Source organism: Anas acuta, chromosome 2, assembly GCF_963932015.1.
Source record: "Anas acuta chromosome 2, bAnaAcu1.1, whole genome shotgun sequence".
NCBI lineage: Eukaryota > Metazoa > Chordata > Aves > Anseriformes > Anatidae > Anas > Anas acuta.
Window position 1 is genome coordinate 60,025,214 of NC_088980.1, and position 19,069 is coordinate 60,044,282.

At 38.4% G+C, this 19,069-nt stretch overlaps 1 protein-coding gene and 1 long non-coding RNA gene across 4 annotated transcripts in view; one reads left to right on the plus strand and one right to left on the minus strand.

Moving 5' to 3' along the window:
- The window catches only part of POU6F2 (POU class 6 homeobox 2), a 312,647-nt gene that overhangs the window by 221,406 nt on the left and 72,172 nt on the right, over window positions 1-19,069 (minus strand). The gene's annotated exons all lie outside the window — the stretch shown is intronic.
- On the plus strand, window positions 16,300-17,765 carry LOC137851719 (uncharacterized). The gene is made up of 3 exons (XR_011093394.1): window positions 16,300-16,392; window positions 16,704-16,790; window positions 16,946-17,765. It is a non-coding gene; the product is annotated as an uncharacterized lncRNA (long non-coding RNA).

The window sequence follows — 19,069 nt, forward strand, 5'->3', positions numbered from 1 at the left end:
GCTCTGCTCTCTCATTGACCTGCACGTCATTATTAAAGATGGGGAAATTGGATCTCCAACCTGACCTGAATCCAGCTCCATGAAGTTGGCAGGGAAAACTTCCATCGGCTTTACCCCTAAACAAGTTTCTGATCTAACAGCATTTGTTTCCAAATGTAAAAGGGAGGAAAAGCGCACTTATCCACATCCATTGCACCACTGCTGTATGTGAAATACAGCGGAGAGTTTAATATGAGTTTATTTCCCACCCTCTCCTTCCTCCTGAGCCACACTCTGCTTGAGAAGGATGGAGGACAGCACCTACGGGCCACCCTTGATTAAGATGGTCAGGAGGTACACACGTATTAAAACAGCACAGGCAGCGCGCAGTTTCCTAAAGCCTTTAGCCCTTGTGTGCCTTTACAGCACTCAGCTTATCAATTTACTTGCAAATGGCTCCCTGAAGTATTAACCCAGGTTAATTATTCGTCAAATATGATTATGCAGTGGTAATGTAAAAAATCGGAAATGCGGGATGGAATTTTTCACTCCAGCGGTTTGGCAATTGTGGCAGCTGGTGGAGAAGCTGGAGTAATTACCAGCCCATTCCAGCTGGTGGATCAGCACTCTGGTCTGGGGCGGGTGGGGGGGAGAAAAAGCAATAAAGAACCAGAGGAGCGGGAATATGAGCCGTGCCAATCGACGTGGGGAAAATTTCACAGCTGCTGGTGGTGATAAATGAGAGACGGTGGCCCTACTTCTAATCAATACATGTAAATGCTACTCATTACAGCTTTTATACACACTTCTCAATTAGCCTTTCCTCCCACTGGTAACAAGGAATGTCATGCTTTCTGGACTGTGAAAGTGGTTCAGCAGTAAGTTCACCTGCATCGGTGAGAGGCAGTAACAATGCTCACAGCTCAGCCTGGCAGCAGGTGGTAGCAGTGGAAGTCTAAATTCCTCCTGTAATGTGAACTAAATGAAATCCCAAGTGTTGTCATTTAATTAAATGTTTTTTTAAATACCATTTCCTCTTTCTTACAGCTAGAATAACCCAGCCTCAGACACACTCCTTTGCCTCCCCTTAGTCCTTCAACAGGCATAGGGGAGGCTCAAGGAAACATTTGGACCTGTAAGACCAGCTAAGTTTGCCCTGAAAAAAAAAAAACAAAAAAACAAACAAACAAAAAAAAAAACAAAACAAAACAAACAAAAAAAAAAAAAGCAGGTTAAACATGAGTCTTAATACACCTTTATTACACTATAATAAAGATTTTTTTTGCAGAATTAAAAGTCTCCCTGTTTCATTTTATATTTGTCAAAGAGGTCAGCTGTCCCCCTTATATTTTCTCCTGTGTGCTATTTAAAAGGGGAATGCAAGTGGGACAGCCACACACAACAGTACCTCCTTGCTCTGCAGAAGGCCAAGTCATCACTGTCCATTGCTGCCTGGGAGCACTGAGCCCAGCTGTGGCAGAGGAACATCACAGGCTGGCAACAGCCACTCTACTGTGGATTCCCCTCACAGCTCACTTTGTCCGTAGAACACCATCCTCAATGTGGACCAGCAGAGAACTCAACTCTAAAGGGGAAGGGATCTGTGTGTCCCATCTTGGGCTACACTGTTTATCATGAGACTTGTGCCTTTTGAAGAGCCACAAAGTCTGCCTGCTGCTTTATTAATCCTAGAAGCTGTGTTCCCAATAACACTGAAGGAATCGATACATCTGCTGATTTTTTCACAGGAGCCTCGGTCTAGGGACCACACATAGCCTTGACAGTCACCTTGCTTCACTAACACTTATGGTTCCTGAGGCTTTTATAAAGGTCCTATTGTAGGAGTCAAGTGAATATTGAAAATGAGTTTTCTCTCTCTCTGCTTTCCAAAAAAAAACACACACAACCAAACAAACAAACAAAAAAAAACTTTTCATGGTTTTAGAGAATAGAAATGTGAACACAAAGAACCATGGAGCCTCAAAACCCAAGCAGCAAGAAATTACTATTTAAAAGAAGAAAAAAGAATACAATTTTATATTCATGGTTTTGGGAGTTGATGTTCCCAAAGTTATTCAGCTGTTAACACACCCTGCTCATGAGAACCAATACAGAGTGATTATTTTAAGAACATTTTCTTAAGGGTACACAGCCACTATCTATATTTCAAAATGTGGCCACATGTATCCCTCGACTAAGAGAGTAAAACACCCCAATTTCAGCATCTAAGCCTGATTCATCTATCATCATTGATTGGACTCTTCATGCACATCCAAGAGCAGCATCTGACCCTGCAATTTAACTTACACATGCAACCTTTCCACTTGAAAAATTACCACTGCACTTTGGGTGGAAGAACACATAAAAAAAAGGCCACGGGATGGGATCTTCAATAGATTCTTTAGTAGTTAACTGATTTTTTTTTAATTATTTTTTATTTTTCACCTTACAGAGAAGTCAGAGGTGAAAAGAATGTTTTTGAGCACCATTAAGTGCTATTAACACATAATTTTAATTAATTTGAGACATCTGTTTTATAGACTTCTGAGTGTGACAACAAAACATGCTTTTTAGAGCTTCAGCATTTTGGTTGCTTAGGCATTCAGCTAGAGATGCAAGACACGTGGCTGGGTGCTTTCCTGAGCACAATGGACTGTAACCTTCCTGCAGTAAACACAGTGCAGTTGTGTAAAACAGATTTTTTCCAATCAGAGAAAAAGAATCACTTGATGTATACTAGAAATGTGCCTGATTGAACCAACAGGATGGATTGGGAGTATATGAGATAGTAACTGTTTTAAAGTCTTTCTGCATACAAATTCCATGCTAGATAATTCTAACTCACTTAACTGGTTTGCTTGAATTTGCTTTAAAATATTCACCTTTACTGATGGATTAAGAATTCTGAGTACTCTCCAGTCAAATGGTTAATTTGGCCCTTTACAGTATATAAACTATGGAGACTTGTGAAAGCTGTACTGGAAGTGGAGTGTGTGCAACCCCACACACAGACAAGCCCCGAGGCACCCTGCGATTAGGAGCTCCCTGGCAAGAGGTTAGAGCCAGCAATAAGGAGATTCTCTCAAAGCAGGGAGTCCTGCCAAGTCCTCGGTGTCAAGTTGTTATCTAGGGAAGACACTTGCTACTCTGGAGCTCAGTAATTCAGCCACCTCAGCTAACATTGAGACACTTTTACTCCTCTTGTCACTGGTCTCAGAGAGAACTTCATGTTTAGTAATCACTTTTATGAGTCCAAAATATTAATTCTTTGCAGCAAAACTTAATCCAAGCTTCTGTAGTTGCACTAGCAGCTTACCACCTTCAGGAACACAGGCTTTTACCAAGACACAGTCACTCAAAGAAGATCCACCGCTCCTTTCTGTACTGGACGCAGCAATATTTACTTACCACTCTCCCATCTTCACACAATATATCATCAGGTTTTTTTTGTTGTTGTTCTTGTTTTTGTTTTTTTTTTGTTTGTTTATTTTAAAATTGGTTTTCATGATACTCTAATTTATGCACAACCAATACATCTTCTGTGTGCATCATGTGAATATAATTATAACTTATTTGTTTCCCTAGGCATATTGATATGGACCTAATTTGTTTCAGAAACTGAGCTGCAATTTCATTATTTATTAAACGTGTATTGTTTTTACATGATGACACATTTCATACTGATAGAAAAATGAGTGAGGAATCTGGAAAACTGCAGAGAGAAACAACAGGTGATGATCTGTAGCAAGATATTTTACATTTTACTCATTTGTTTTAATGTAGTTTTACTTGTAAAAATGAATTGTTTATATTAACAATAAGCTAGCTCTTTTGTTTTGGACACTAAGACATACATTCACCATCATGAGTGGGTGACCACCCACAACTCACTACTTCCTCAGTGATTCTATCAGTGTACTGCCCTAAAAACATGAGAGCCTGGGTTTGTCTCTCTACCTGCTACAAGTCCTGCAGGATATTAGAGAGTGTCATTACTTCTTGTCACTACAAGTCACCAATCCCAATGCTGCTAACTTGCCAATGACACTGTTTCAATTCCAACATGCCCAAGATTTCCACTTCCCTTACCTTTCACATATATTAAAAAGTAAAAAATAATAAAAATTCATCAGTGGAAGCTTTCAGCTTGAAATAATTGTGCCATATCTTAGGGTTTTTCATTAACTCATACATTGAGACTGTAAACACTATATGTGACTACATCAAAGTTTTTATAACAATTGTATCCACACATTTACCTATGCTATTTATTTTACACGCTAATTCAAATTCATCACAATTAGACTCCAAACAGTTTCACAACCAGTCAGAAATGAGCCTAGGAAAATAAATTACTTAAATGAACACTTTTTGCAGCTTGGCTGCCTGTACTCAGCAAGGCACACCCCAAGCTGTGCCACCTGATTTGACATCTTTCAGAACCAGGACTCTATACTTGGAGGTGACCCATTTCCTATTAGACTTTCCAAACATCTCATTCTGTAAATGCCACCTTCAGCAAATGCCTACAGAATATTTTACAGTCTCAGTTCTAAAATAGTTTCTTCCCTATGACCACTGAAAACACTGAATACCTTCAGTTTCACTGAGCTGAAAAAGGGTTGATAAAAACCTTAAATATAAACCATTTAGCACGGTCTGCTGAGTCTACTGTAACTATGCATTTTTATTTCAGACTTTGGCCCTACTCTGATATGTTTTGATCCAAGACACTAATACAGAAGCACCATGGACACGTTCCCATAAACTCATCATAGGGCAAACATCAGTGTTGCTTCTGATTTGGGATATCCTTCCAGTACTCATCAGTTTTGTGGGGATTAGTAGGCCACAGCTGAGCAGTTCTTGCCCCTCTCAAAGGGCTGAAGGATGAAGAGCACCTTGGTAATCTCATAGATTTATGCTGCTATTCTCCTATTGAACACAAATGGTCCCCCTGGAAAATGAAAATCCAGTCTCTTTTTTCCTTGCTTTCAGTAGATTTGTTGTTCTAACAAAAATTATTGAAAGAGAGAAAGAGAGAGAGAGAGAGAGAGAGAGAGAGAGAGAGAGAGAGAGAGAGAGAGAGAGAGAGAGAGAGAGAGAGAAGAAAGAAAGAAAGAAAGAAAGAAAGAAAGAAAGAAAGAAAGAAAGAAAGAAAGAAAGAAAGAAAGAAAGAAAGAAAGAAAGTCAGTTGGTGCCAGAACTGCTAACTCAGCTGTACAATTTTCCCTATTTATATGCATGCTGGAAAAATAAACACTGTTGTATAAATTAAACCAAGACATTTCCCCTGACTGTGAAGAGATCAGATCTGGCTGCAGTTTCCCAGTACTTACAAAAATATACAAACACAAAACCTATCCAACACATAAGTTATTCTAGTTTTTGTCATCTGTGCTTGACAGACATAACTACATCCTATTCACTTCCATGTGCCTTAGAGATGTTGGAAAATCTCCCTTAATTTTCCAATTATTTTCTTGAATTCTCTTCCCCCTTGAACTATCTTGGTATTTTCTAAATTTTCTGGAAAGCTTTCTTTATTTTGTGCTCCCTGCTCTCCAATACATGGTCATGAAGACCATTTGGTTATGAATGACCAATACTGGTATTTCACCAAACAAATAAATCCTTGAGATTTCCCAAGTTGTTCTGAAGTATGGACATGTTCTGCCTCAAAATGAGTTTAAGTAGTAAGCTTAAATAAGTTTAAATACTAAGTTTAAAATCTGCTTGTTTTACGCAGGTATCAAGACACTGCATTATTTATAACTGTAACTATGTTATTTTATAACTTCTCTGAAGGCTAAATTCTAGCTTGCATGAACACACCACAGGAGTATGGCATCCACGAGACATGGTGCATGCTGGCTTTTGCAAAAGCTGTTAATGAGTTGTACTGAAATGGTAGCTGTCACTTTGCGTTGGATCAGAGCAATCTGTACAATGTAAGGAAATTAAAAGCTCCCAGTGGCAATGGATCCTGTTTCAGTCATTAGCTGCTAGGGAGTGACAGAGACCATTCAGAGGACCAGCCCCCTGTGAGGTTCTTTGGTCCTCAGGGGATTCACTGCTAATGCTGTTTTATGCCCCACTTCTTTGTGATGCAGAGTGAGCACAAATGAATTGCTATTTAATTTATTTATTTAGGTGCAGCTAACATTGCAGGGCAAACAAAAAACATTGAGGGTAGGGAACAAACACAAAACATCGGTGCATTAATCTAACAAAATGGCTACACAAGTCATTTGGTGAATGCCTGTAAAATACCTACTTGGATGCATGTGCAGTAGATACATTATTATACAATGAATATCAAATATATACTTCCTGTTCCTTTGCTTTTTTCCTTTGAAGTAGGCCCACTGAGACTGAATTAGGAAAGCAAAACCTCCATTAAGTCTTATTTCAGTATGAGACATATGGGAGAAATATCTATCTATCTATATTTTAACGGAGAGTCTGAGAATATTTGCTTCAATCTTTGTGTTTCAAAAGAGAACGAATCAGGCAGAAGGACAGAAGGTTACAGATTAGTCCTGGTCATTGCTCAAAGAGTGTGGGTTATAAATAATAAAGGAGAAAAGGGTGAAGGACACTAAAATATAACTTGGGGCCCACAATGGAATAATCAAAGCAATGAATCTAATTTCAGCTTAAAAATACCAAGCAACTTTGGATTGCATGTTTGTGGGCTGCTCTTTTCTGAAATAGAGGAACTGACACACTAACACACATGCTATCCACACATTTTTAAGTTGCTCCATAATAAGAACAACAAACTAGAATGTCTTGCTTTTTAATGTGCTATAGATGACAGAAACATTTGTGTGCATGTGTGTATATATATATACATATTGATAGTCCCTATATATTCTTTAGAAGTTCTATGCTAAGCAGAAAACAGTCAATTGTAAGTAAGTCTAAACATACGTGTGTGTTTGCATGCAATTACAGATACACACCTACACATATGTGCACTATTTTCCTCTTGTTATTAGAGAACTCTTCTTGAAGGGCAATTGGTAGGGCTAATCCTTCCAACCTGTCATATGACAGTTACAGATCTGACATACTTGCAAGATCAGGCATATTAGGTGAAATACTGCAAGGTGCTGAGAGGCAAATATCTTCAATACACAACCCTTCTCCCTTGTGGTGAGAGGGCTCAGCACTGCTAAAGAAGAAGTCGCCCTCTGGCAGGATCAGCTTCGAAAGGGTCTTTTGCAAGATTGGTTTTTAGCCAGATAACTCGGTGTCAAAATGAGGCAAGCAAGAAGAGAATCACTCAGTGAGCACCTTTAAAATTATGAAAGGGTCTGAAAGATAATTTTCTCCAGACTCTTGGTTCAGAAGCTTCTAGGCCTGACCCCTGTATCTGTTGCTATAATGGAAAATCTCACTATTCCAGCACGACCAGGATCAGGCCATCTGTTTACCTAAAGTATAAGCTTTCCTAAGGATGGCCACTGACTTTAGAAGATGAAATTTACATGCAATCCTGAGGCTAAGGAGATTTTCCTTCTTCATACATTTTATGAAAATATGCTTAGTACTTCACATGCTCAAGCTAAGTGAAGAGAGACATCCTCGCTCAGGTCACTAGGCCAAAAGAAAAATGAGATTGTCATCAAGCATCTAAAAACTGGGAAACACTTACACCTGGGCCAGAGGGGTGTCACCTCACAACCTTAAAGCAATCAGCAGTGTGATCTTAAAGCCCTGACGCAAAAAAAGCAATCTGAGGCAGCAGAGATGAGACCGTATGGCACAGCAGCAGCTCCAAACAGGGCCCCTCAGTGGGACCTGGATTTCTTGATTCCCTGCACAGCTCAGATGAGTAGGCAGTGGGCTCCTGCCAGCCCAGTGAGTTCCATGTGGACAAGATGCATTTTTCTAGGGGATTTTGAAATTTGAAATTTCTTCCCCAACAGAGTCATTTCTGGCATAAAGGAAGAAGTAATTGTCCTCAGTTACTACTGGCCTGTCCTGTCTGTACCTGCTAGGACTGTTTTTCTCTTACACCCAGGCTATCCCTCACCAAACCCCATCTCTGGACTCGGTGTTTCAGGCCATGGTGGCCACAGAATCATGGACAAGCAATGGGGGAAATCCTGCTCAGTCTCTACACCTGAGCTGAACTGCACTGCTGGATGCAAGCTAGACTCTGCCAGTAGTTTAGCTGCCAACTACTAACACAACAGAGTGTGAAAAAGGAGATTTCTCAATAGAGCCAAATTTGGGCAGATTCTAAAAGAGACACTGAGAGGACACTAGCCTACCAAATCTTCGTGTTCTGGTATATGAGAGAGACCAGCTAAAATAAATCAGCAATACTGGGCAATAAGTATCTCCCTGCTGTTAGTTCAGGAGATGGTCAATTCGTTATTGTTACAGGCTAAAGTTACCCTCAGGCAATCACATGACATGGGAAATTTTAGTTTGGAATTTAAAGAGTCAAACTGGTGCTTAATAAAATAATAAAATTCTGAAAACATGCTCTTACAGTGGAAAATGTTTGGCAACCCTTGCTATATGAGATTCTTCTAGTTCTTACAACTTACAAAAAGTTTCAGAATTCCACATTACATTTCCTTCTCAGATCAAACACATGTATATCTGTGGACTCATTATTATTACAAGAGTGAGCCTTGCACCTTTGCTACAAGCTTTAATTATCTGTCATAATAGTTAATAGAATGGTAATCACAAAGGGTGATTCACAAACACAATTGTAAACAAAATCTGAAAGAGAAAATTGCAGGATTTCTCTCTGACAAATGTGAAATTGTACAAATGTCAGTACATGTAACTGTAAATAAAATAGAGGAGAAAAAAGCTCAGAATAAAGGTCAGTGAAAACTGAAATTCTCCCTCCTAGACATAATACAGTATATAAAGTTATTACCAGGCCTTCCAGGCCTTTCACAACTTTGCCCCTTTCTACATCTCATCTCTAGTTGCTCGTGACCTCTGCTTTGCCAGCTCAACTTACCTTTTCACTATCTAAGGTGTTTATATAGCCCCCATTAACGTAGTACTGGAAAATCTCACAATCTTTTAATGTTTTTATGACTGTGAGACAGGGAGAAACTATTATCCCTGCTTTATAGGCAGGGAACCTAGGTAGAGCAAGTACTTTAGAAGTGCTTAGACTCTAGCATTAAGCTAAAGTGCTTGGAAACTCTTAGGAGAAAGTCTACAGACATATGAAACTGCCTTAAAAGTATGTCTCTTAACTTTCTTCTTTTTTTTGATCCTCCTCAGCTATTTCGAGGGTCCGTCATTCAATACACATATGGTACTAAAAACTCAGTGGAAAAAAAAAAATCAATGGAAGTTAACCTCTTAATACCCTACAGAACAGAGTTTTAAAGGTGTTTAAATACCTAGCTCCCATGTTTAAATAATTACGACCCTAAATCACTCCTGAAAAAGTGGCACTGATCTTGCCTTACCTTAAAATCTGGACTGCACCCACTGGAGTCATAGGAAGCATGCAAACTGCAAAGGAACTGTGACTTGAACCCTGGATTCTTGAGTCCTTTGGGAAGACCTTCTTTGAAGCACCATCTTTTCTCTCTGTTACCTGTCATAAACTGCCTGGCATATTTTTATGCTCTAATTCTGTTCACTGAAGCAAATTCCCAAATCTGGGAGCTCATTCATTCAGTTCCTCTGCCAAAAACCCTTTTTATACTGATTTCTGTCTAGCCTACTGCTACTCACTGCCTCTGAAACTTTCCTTTGAGTTAAAGTGAAATAATGTCATCCTACATATTAAGAATTAGAAGATGCACGGTAAATACTAGTTTTTATCTTGCCTAGATAGAGAGCTTCCAGTTTTACCTTAGGTAACCTGGCTTGCTCCCTGATTGAGCAAGAACTTGGACCCTCCTGGTCCAAGTTCTGCAGCAGAAGGCTGAACTCTGCTGTACTCCCAGGAAGTGCTAGAAACCTCCAAGCAGTTCAACTCTGTTTTTAAAATAACTGAAGTAAATATGAAGAGATATATTTTTTCCTCATTTAATTCAGTTTTAATCTTCCACCAAATTTTACAGCGGCATACTATTTTTTTATTTGTTTTTTTTTATTTTTTTTTTTTTGTCAGACATTGATCAGCATCACAAGTTTTGAGAGAACAAGGTTGAGGTTTTAACTGCAGGACATAGAATGAGAGGAACACATTTGGTGAGCAAGAAAGTGACTTGAGAGTATGGGGGAAAACAAAACAGAAATATCTTGCTGCTTCTGTTGAATCAATTTGTAATAGAAAAAAAAAAAAAAAAAAAAAGTAATTTCCAGTATCATCATAAAGATTCAAAGAGTTATCTCAACATGAGACAATTCCCACATCCCTTAGCAGAGACTTGAGCAGATTCACAGACCTCAGGTAGATGTCAGTGCATCACTTTACACTGCTCAGATTAGAGTTTTTCTTTATGACTATAGGAGGTTTGAATCTTTCACTTATTGTTTTATAGATGCTCAGACCTGGTATTCGCTAATAGAAAAACACCAGTAGGAGGCCAAATCCTCCTAAAGACATGAGACATGGCAATTGTAATAGTTATTTACAGGCAAGAAAAATATCATCAGCTCTTCCTCAGTGTTTACCACAGTATTTTCAAATGCAAAAGCAAAGGCCTGCCTTTCTTTACACTCATACCATTTTACATCCTTAACATGTAGCGTTTCCATTAGTTACTTAACAAAGGGAGGAACAGATAACTTTTCTCTCTAATGACAGAGTAAGGAAATGGGATATGCAAAGCCTCCCCCTGTCCATCCCCCCCCCTCCCCCCCCCCCCCGGTTCACACTGTCAGCCCAAATCCCTTTCCAATTTAACTAAATATGATGTTCTTCAGTCCCTGTCCTGAACTACCTTCTAAAATTATTGTGAGCTCCTGAGCATAACAAGTGTTGTGGATGCAAATCAGGCAAGACAAGCGTGCAGCCTACATAAAAATATATTACATTTGTTACTTTGTTGTAAAAAATTCTATGCCTGTAAAATATAAGTGCAGTATTTTCATTAGAAATGTTAAATTAAGATCTCACTCTATGCTTGTATGGCTTGCAAAATTTTTTTTAGGTAAACCATTACAAACACAAATTAGAAATTTATAGAAATTGGGATTAAATGAGAAGGAAACAACAAAAATAATATAAAAACAGTTTCCTTTAAGATGTGTGCACCTAGAACACTGGCTCAAAACAAGTAACAAAGTACCTTTCTGTTAATTTGTTATAGATATCTACCTCCCCCCCAAAGGGTTTAAATGAAATAATTCAATTAATCTACTCTCTACAGAAGTCCAAATTATCCTTTAATTGTGGAGATGCTCTGTCTGAAATACATCTACATGACTATTAAGAATTGCAGCCAGCTACTCAGACGTGTGTTTTTTTTTCTTTAAAAGAAACATGAAATACTAGTATAGTATATGTTGTGTGTAAGGAGGCTTTATTAGAATAATCTCTCCCTAAAGATGCTTTAAGTCTAACCTGTCCACTGACCCATGAAGGGTAAATGCTAAATTCTCACAGTCAAATATTCATTGTAACTCCTTGAAAAAGATGGATGAGCTATGGCTCCTCTTTAAATTACTGTGAGATGGGTAAGTAGGTACTATCATCTGGAAGGTGATCACCATCGCCAGAACCATCACCTCTCAGCTGTTAAAGATGACTGAATTCTGACAAAGGAGGTTTGTTTACATAGCCATGAAACTGCTATAGTATCTCACTGTCTTTCTTTCACTATACTTACTTGTAACGCTGCTCTCATGAGAAGGCAAATTTCAGATGTTGCGAAGGCAGCTAGAGAGTAGACTTTTATTAAACCATCTGCTGTTTTAGAAAGCAACGTAAGCTAATAATTAATTTACAAACTGCCAAACCTTTAATCTTAAATCATGAAAGAATTTATTAAAACATTATCCATGAACACTTTGCAGCACGAGGGTTTTTGAAGATCCACTGAAGACTAAATTCAACAGGTTTTCTTAAGCTGAGTCAGTGACCACAGGTGTGTAGCTTATGGTGTTGGGGCTTGGCCTGGGCAGCACGTGCTGAATACCTACAGATATCAGAGAAGCCTGGCATGAATTCTGGTCCCAGCATCCAGTGCAGTGACTTGCACTCCATGAACTGGGAGTCTTCAAAACGCTGTCGGAAGCTACTGCCTCACACAGGAGCAAGATCTAGGGCCAAAGTAAGAGAGAGCCTGTCACTCTCCACCAGATGATTTCCAGACAGATGGTAGATGATAGCGCTGAGTTTGGCTGGAACCAAGAACTACAATACCACCACAATCTCCCTCTACTCTAAAAAATAAAATAACCAAGAAACCCACCACTGGCCCTTCCAGAAGCTCAGAATAGTGCAGATGTACTTGATGGATTTTTACCACAGTTTGTGTGTTACAGTCCATGAGTTTTGTGCTGGTCTGACCACTCACTGCATTCAGTCTTTATGGCTGAGAACTTCAGAAGCTCCCCAGACCAGCAGCAAAAGTAGGTGCAAAGGATCTTCCTCAAGCACGTCAGAAGTATCGCACACATCTACACAAAACCTCTTCTCAGTCCTGCAGCTGGTCCAAGCCTGTCATTTAAGTAGGATTTTTACTGCAGAATGAGCTGGCTCTTTATACAGTTCTCCCCCTTCTTGCTGCCTTGAATACTAGGTGACTTTCAGAAGTTCACAAACACAAATTTCAAACTCCAGTTACTACTGCTTCAAGAGACTGTCCTGATGCTCGTGCCATATTTGCTTAGTGAGGCATCTTGCCTCCTAAAGAATATGATTTTTTTTTAAGGTTTTGAGCCAGATTTAAACCATACAAATACAGCACTTTGGCCTCAAAATTGCAATCTGATATCTTATCAGAAATATAGGTCCAATCACATTAATAAAACAGTACGTAAAAATATCAACTACTTTAATGCTAGAGAATTGTCTTGAAATGATGCACTCATGTGATCCTAGGTGCTAGAACCAGAATTAAAACCATGGCTGTCTGATCAACACACAACTGCTGCCTGGTGCATGACCAAAACGACCAACTTCCTTAACTGCATAGAGAAACAAGCAATCATACTCTAGTGAGTCAGAGCAGACAACTCCCAGTGACTACTTCTCAAGTCCTGCCTGCTCTCCAAAATGCTTGCAGTATTTCCCAGTATTTCCCGAAGTGGTTTAACTCTAGTTTAATCAGACAGCCCTGATTTAATACCAAGGGAATTATTTAAGTATGATACAGATAATAAAAAAGTATTTAAATCTGATGTTAAATCAACATGGACAAACAACAGGTGGAAACTTTTCCTAATTTTATTGGTTTTAAGATCCTAACTTTCTATAAAGGAAAATGATACTCAATGATCTGAAGCTTAATTTCATATTTTTAAGGGAGCTTCAGAATCTATAAATAAAACGTGCTAGAGAAGTGAAAAGGATCACATTATTAAAACATAAAATACTGGTGAAAGTTCAGAGTGACTTGGAATGAATGCAGAACAAAGCAAATTCAAATCAAATTTAAGAAGAATAAATCAACTGTTTTAAAACAATGTAGTATAAAATATAAGATCATTATAAAATCCTACATTTCATAGTATAAACACAGCTAGTAAATTTATGACTGCACTTTCAACCACTAGTCTCTTTTCCCTGTTATAGTCTTCAGAGTACTTGGATTTGACCTCTGAGCTGTGTAACATTTTTTTTTTTTTCTCTCTCTCTCTACATGGGAAACCTAGAGAACACTAAGTGCTTTACCCTTACCATCTAATTTTGTTCTTTCTTCCATACGACCCTTGGGTGTACAGGTTATAATAACTCTGTTTCAACTCCTGTTGCAGTTAGTGCAGCTGTGGGAATCTTACAGTCAACATCTACCATATCAATAACTACTGCATTCTTAATCAGGAGGAACAAGCCAAAAGAGTTAAATAGTTACAGAGATTAGAACACTTAACTATCTCGATTGTAATGAATCAAAACAACTTTACTCCTTATCACAAAGTTGTGTAAACATATGCACAAGGAAAACCATATAGCCTTCTTTAAAACATAACTATTTGAGTTTGAGGATAGATTTTGGCATGTCCTCGAAGATCAAATTTAACTTTATCCTTGGGAAATCTAATGATTTTATTTCTTCTTCTGTAAATATTGCATGATAGTTACGGTTTAATAAATTTCACTCATCACTTTATACCACAGATCTTATTTATTCACAATTGATTAAAATGAGAAGTGTTTCACAAGTAGTAAAAGGAAAACAACTGCAGAAGATGTATCACTGCTTTAGTTTACATTTCCCACAGCATGGCTCACCAAGTCTATAATGTATTTTTCACTCTCTAGTGTTTGCTCAAAGACTCTCAAACACAATATAAATTCCTCTGTCAAACTACACAATTATTTTTACTAATCCATTGAGAATGGCAGAAGCTGAAGCATTTGAACTGAGGCAGCCTCATACAATAATCTAACAGTTCATTCAAGCAGGTGTAGGAAGTGTTATGTAAATTCCAACTAACTTCTTTTTTATGCATGAGCACCTCACATTAATATTTCTCAGGCATAAAATTCATTCCTTTGACAGTCACTACTAACTCACCATAGCCAGTTATCACCAGAGCAGTATCAAACTGTACACACTACAAATGGAACATGTTTTCCCAACTACTTTAGTTAAATGGACAATAACTGTAAAAGAAGACTTAGCCTTAATGCACAGAAGAAGAAATAATCAGAAATAGCAGCATGGTGCTCCACAACAACCACCACCAGCTGGTCATGCATTTGAAAGTTACACATTGAAGATTTTCTTCTGAGATAAACTTGAAGGGCCTTCTGCAAAAACTCCAAACACCAGGAGAACTCAGAGTATGAACATCACTACTACATTTTGGAAATGAAAGTGTTTTCCTTATCCATGGGAACCGGGGTTTGTTCTTTATTTTGAGAAATAAACTTTGGATATTTTTGCCAGGGTAAAAGCCTGTTAATTGCAGAAGCTAGGAAATCTTCACTTACACTTGTAAAATCTATTTGTCCTAACAGACAGTGCCAATCAGTCTTCACAGGGTCTTAAGGCTGAGGAAAGGAGATCTGAGAAGAAAGCTTTCCTCACTGTTTAAGGCTGGGGGGTAGGGAGAGCTTAGAGGAGCTCCACCACACATCAAACTTCATAGAATTCACAGGTATGGAGAAGTTCACAGTGTGCTTCCAAATCTGGGCCACACAGCTTGTGAAAATAGCACCCATCTTTTTACTACCTTAGTCATCACAGGCAAATACTCCTTTACACATATTTTATTTCAGCAACATCGTTGCAAGTGCAAGATCATTCGTCCTTAGCAGTCTCTTCGCATTCAACAGACACACAACAAGGTGGTAGAGAGAACCTCCCTCACATACCTACACCAGACAATCATCACCATTGCGTGGGCTAATAGAGGCTCACAAAGCCCACAAAGTACAATGCCTAGGGACCAAATTGCCACCTTACTCTCCAAAGAGAACAAACAAGCAGGGTAACTGCATCTACTGCACTCAATACTTCCCTGAGCAGCCTCCACTACCATAGACTCTAACACCTCTCCCAAAGACCAAGCTACTGCAACAACATAAGGTCTTTAACACTTAGTTACAGGAAAGTGCATCTGGCACTGCCTAAGGCAAACAAGCTAAGTCCAAACTCACAAAAATATATGCATTAAAATGGGACACTGAAGATGAATCAGGGAAAGTGTTTTGCACTGAATAAGATATAATGTAGAAGTGTATTTGTGAACAAATACCAAAGTGTTTATTGTTAACAATACTTAGAGCAATTTTAATGATCTAAACTATAGTTTTTATTTCAGCTGTGAATGCAGCTTACTGTATTAAACTTCACTGTAACAAGAGCAAAGGTTTATTAGCTAGTTTACAAAATCTCTCAAAACAGGTCAATAAAGAGTGGGGAATGTCAGCTAAAACTGTGACTTACAGCAATACATGATTATAAAAAATAAATGGTTTTATGGGTTTTATATTGCTGTGCTGTATTTGAGATAAAAAACATAATCCCAAAGTAGGAAAGCCTTTCCCGCATTGCACCACAGGTAGATCTGTGTTAAGTAGTCATAACACATTCCCATCCTGCCAAGAAAGCATTTTGCACACACTGAGTTTGGGTGTAAATGGCCTTAATGAGGTTAGGCAGAAATTAGCTCTTGTATAATATAGGCCAGATGCATGCAATCTTTACTAAATTAATATAAATAAACACTCCTTCTAGCAATATGAGATAGTGCTACCCTATATAGAAGGATAGATGGAGGACCAGGAAAGAGGACTGTCACACCACACGTGCGCATTGGAATCCTCCCCAGCTCATACTGATGCAAAAGGTGAGAAAGATCACACCCCAAAAAACAGGGTGACTTCCAAGGTTCCAAGTACTTCTTCAGTTGTATAGCTGTTGTAGACACAGCTTCTAGACCCACCAAATCCTTGTGTGGGTTTCATTCATCTCCCTCACACCTCCTGCACTCTCATCCTAGCATCTGAAGGCACCGCTTAGTGCCAAGATCACTGGCTCCCTCCATACACTTAGGCCTGGTAGGATGATCACAGCACTTCTCCCAGAGTTACTACTTATTCCCACCTTCCGGGGCAAGCCTCAATTAACTTCATTTGACAGTTCATCATATCCTTACAGCAAAACCACTCCCTGTCACCTTACAAGCTGCGTATCCCCATCACATGGCATGGAATAGGAATTCTCATGAACTAAGCAAGTTGAGAGGTAAGCTTCTTATCACTTCATGATATTGAGTTTGATTTTATTGCTGAAGATTTGATTTTTTTTTAATTATTTTTTTTTTAAAGAAATATAGCATGGCATTGCTATAAAGATTGAAGTATTTTGGCATTGCTTTTTGATCTCTGCTTTATCCACAGTTTGTAACTACAACTGCATTAAAGAAAAACAAAGTAGAGTAAACTGGCATGGATTCATGTAAAACTCCATGCTTCGTGTGGCTAAAATATGCAACAGTGGCAGCCACTAACATGCATCACAGAAGTCCCCTCTTTGGATGGCAGCAGTCTAACAAAATGACCTACAAAAATCATTCCTAAATGACTACTGATTATTTTGGAAGTGCTACGTTCAGAAGCTGCATTTTCCACCAGGACACATTTATATATATATATATATATATATATATATACTCTGAATCCATTGTCACCTCCCATTAAACAAGCAGATTTGTCTCTTACCTGCGCTTACGTGACCGTTCTCTTTAAGAGGCAGGTTGGACTGGAAAGATTGGACAGTTATTTCAGAACCAGTATCACAGCATGCGAATAGGAAAGGCCACTGAGCGCATCCCCAGCATTGTAACAGATCCACTAATACATTCTATTATTTTTATGATGCACTGGGTACTTAAACAAAATTGTCTTTCTGGAAGACTGACAAATAGCTAGACTTTGCTGCTTCTGCCTCTATACACAGACCTTTTCAATTAAAGGAAAAAAAAAAAACAAACAGAACAATATTAACCTCCTTCCCCTTCCTCCTTGTAGCTGACTAGAGAGATACCTACATTCCAAATGCCACAAATTTCATTATCTCATTATTTTGTATTGGTACCTGAGCTTCACAGCAGGTGAGCCTGAGACAAACAGTCTTTGGGCATTCACATGTCCCCTTTAATTCATGTTAAAACCAAAAAAGACCCTCTAATAAAAATAAAATAAATAAATAAATCATAAATAGTTCTAACTGTATTGAACTGTACTACTCGAAGAGGCTGTGTTTTGATTGACCAGTTCTAGCTGCTATTCTTAAGAATTTATCTCCTGCAGACTGACTCTTTACAGCTGTAACCAGTGCCACTTGTTTTTACTGAATTTTAATGGGCTTTATTATGACATACTCTGAATAATTTAAGAGGGTAGCCTTCCTGAAGACACTCCTGGGTTGGATTACACACTTGCAACCTGTGGGCTACATCACACAGAACATGAACTCAACATGGGCTAGCCACCTCCAAAAAAGCATCTTTTCCCATATTGTAAAAAATGCAGCATGCCTTCCTATAGGAAAACAAAGTATAGCAGAAATGTAATACTGCCGACTATGTCCAGTACTTACAGAAGTTATTTGCAGTTTGCAAAATGAGTGAGCAACCTGCTTCAACTCCTGCTGTTGTATTTAATATCAGTATATAGTTATTACCACATTCAGAGATGTTACTTCCTTACTTCCTTCAGTGAAACTGAATGGATCTGTATGTATGTTTTTTGGAGATGTATGGCTTAAACTCTGGTAACGGAGTCTGTTAAGGATCAAGGAACACAAACAAAGAAGGATATGCAAAATTAGCAACTAGCTTCTATTTATTTTATTTTATTTTACTTAACACTTTTACTTTTTACTTAACTGTCTGTGAGTGAAGAGCTGGTGAAAAACTTTTCAGGGGAGAGAATGAAAGATGCTTAAGAAATATGGCAATGATTTTAAAACCACAAAGTTTTATTTTGTAGCCATGGGTTTCATTATTTATTTAGTAGCTAGTTCAATAATTTCAATAATTCTAGTAGGCCTGAACAATAGCTCCACTTCAAAAGTAAACCCACAAAAGCATTTACAAAATTGGATAAATGTAAGTTTTTGTGCATGTGCGCGCATGTGTATCTACTTGTCAGGGACTGATATCCTGTGTTATCCAGTGTTAGTTTAACAGAATCTCATCAATGATTTAATAAGCTGTTCGTTGGGCACGAATTTTCTAAGAGGAGATGACACAGTCAGAGACAGTTTAAAAAGAAAAACAGTTGAATGGTAACACAAAAAGCTTGAATTGTATCTTCAGAAACACATTTATGCATGCTTATTCATTTCCACTTACCCATGAAAACAATGCAGAGTCAACTCATGTAAACACTAACCCAGAAGCATACAGAATTACCCAGTGCATTGTGCAGGAGCTTAAATAGGCACTTACTTTACATAAGTGCACGTTCCTTCTAGTCTCCTTGCAGATTAGTGAAGGCTTTAAGGGAAGATTCCTTTGT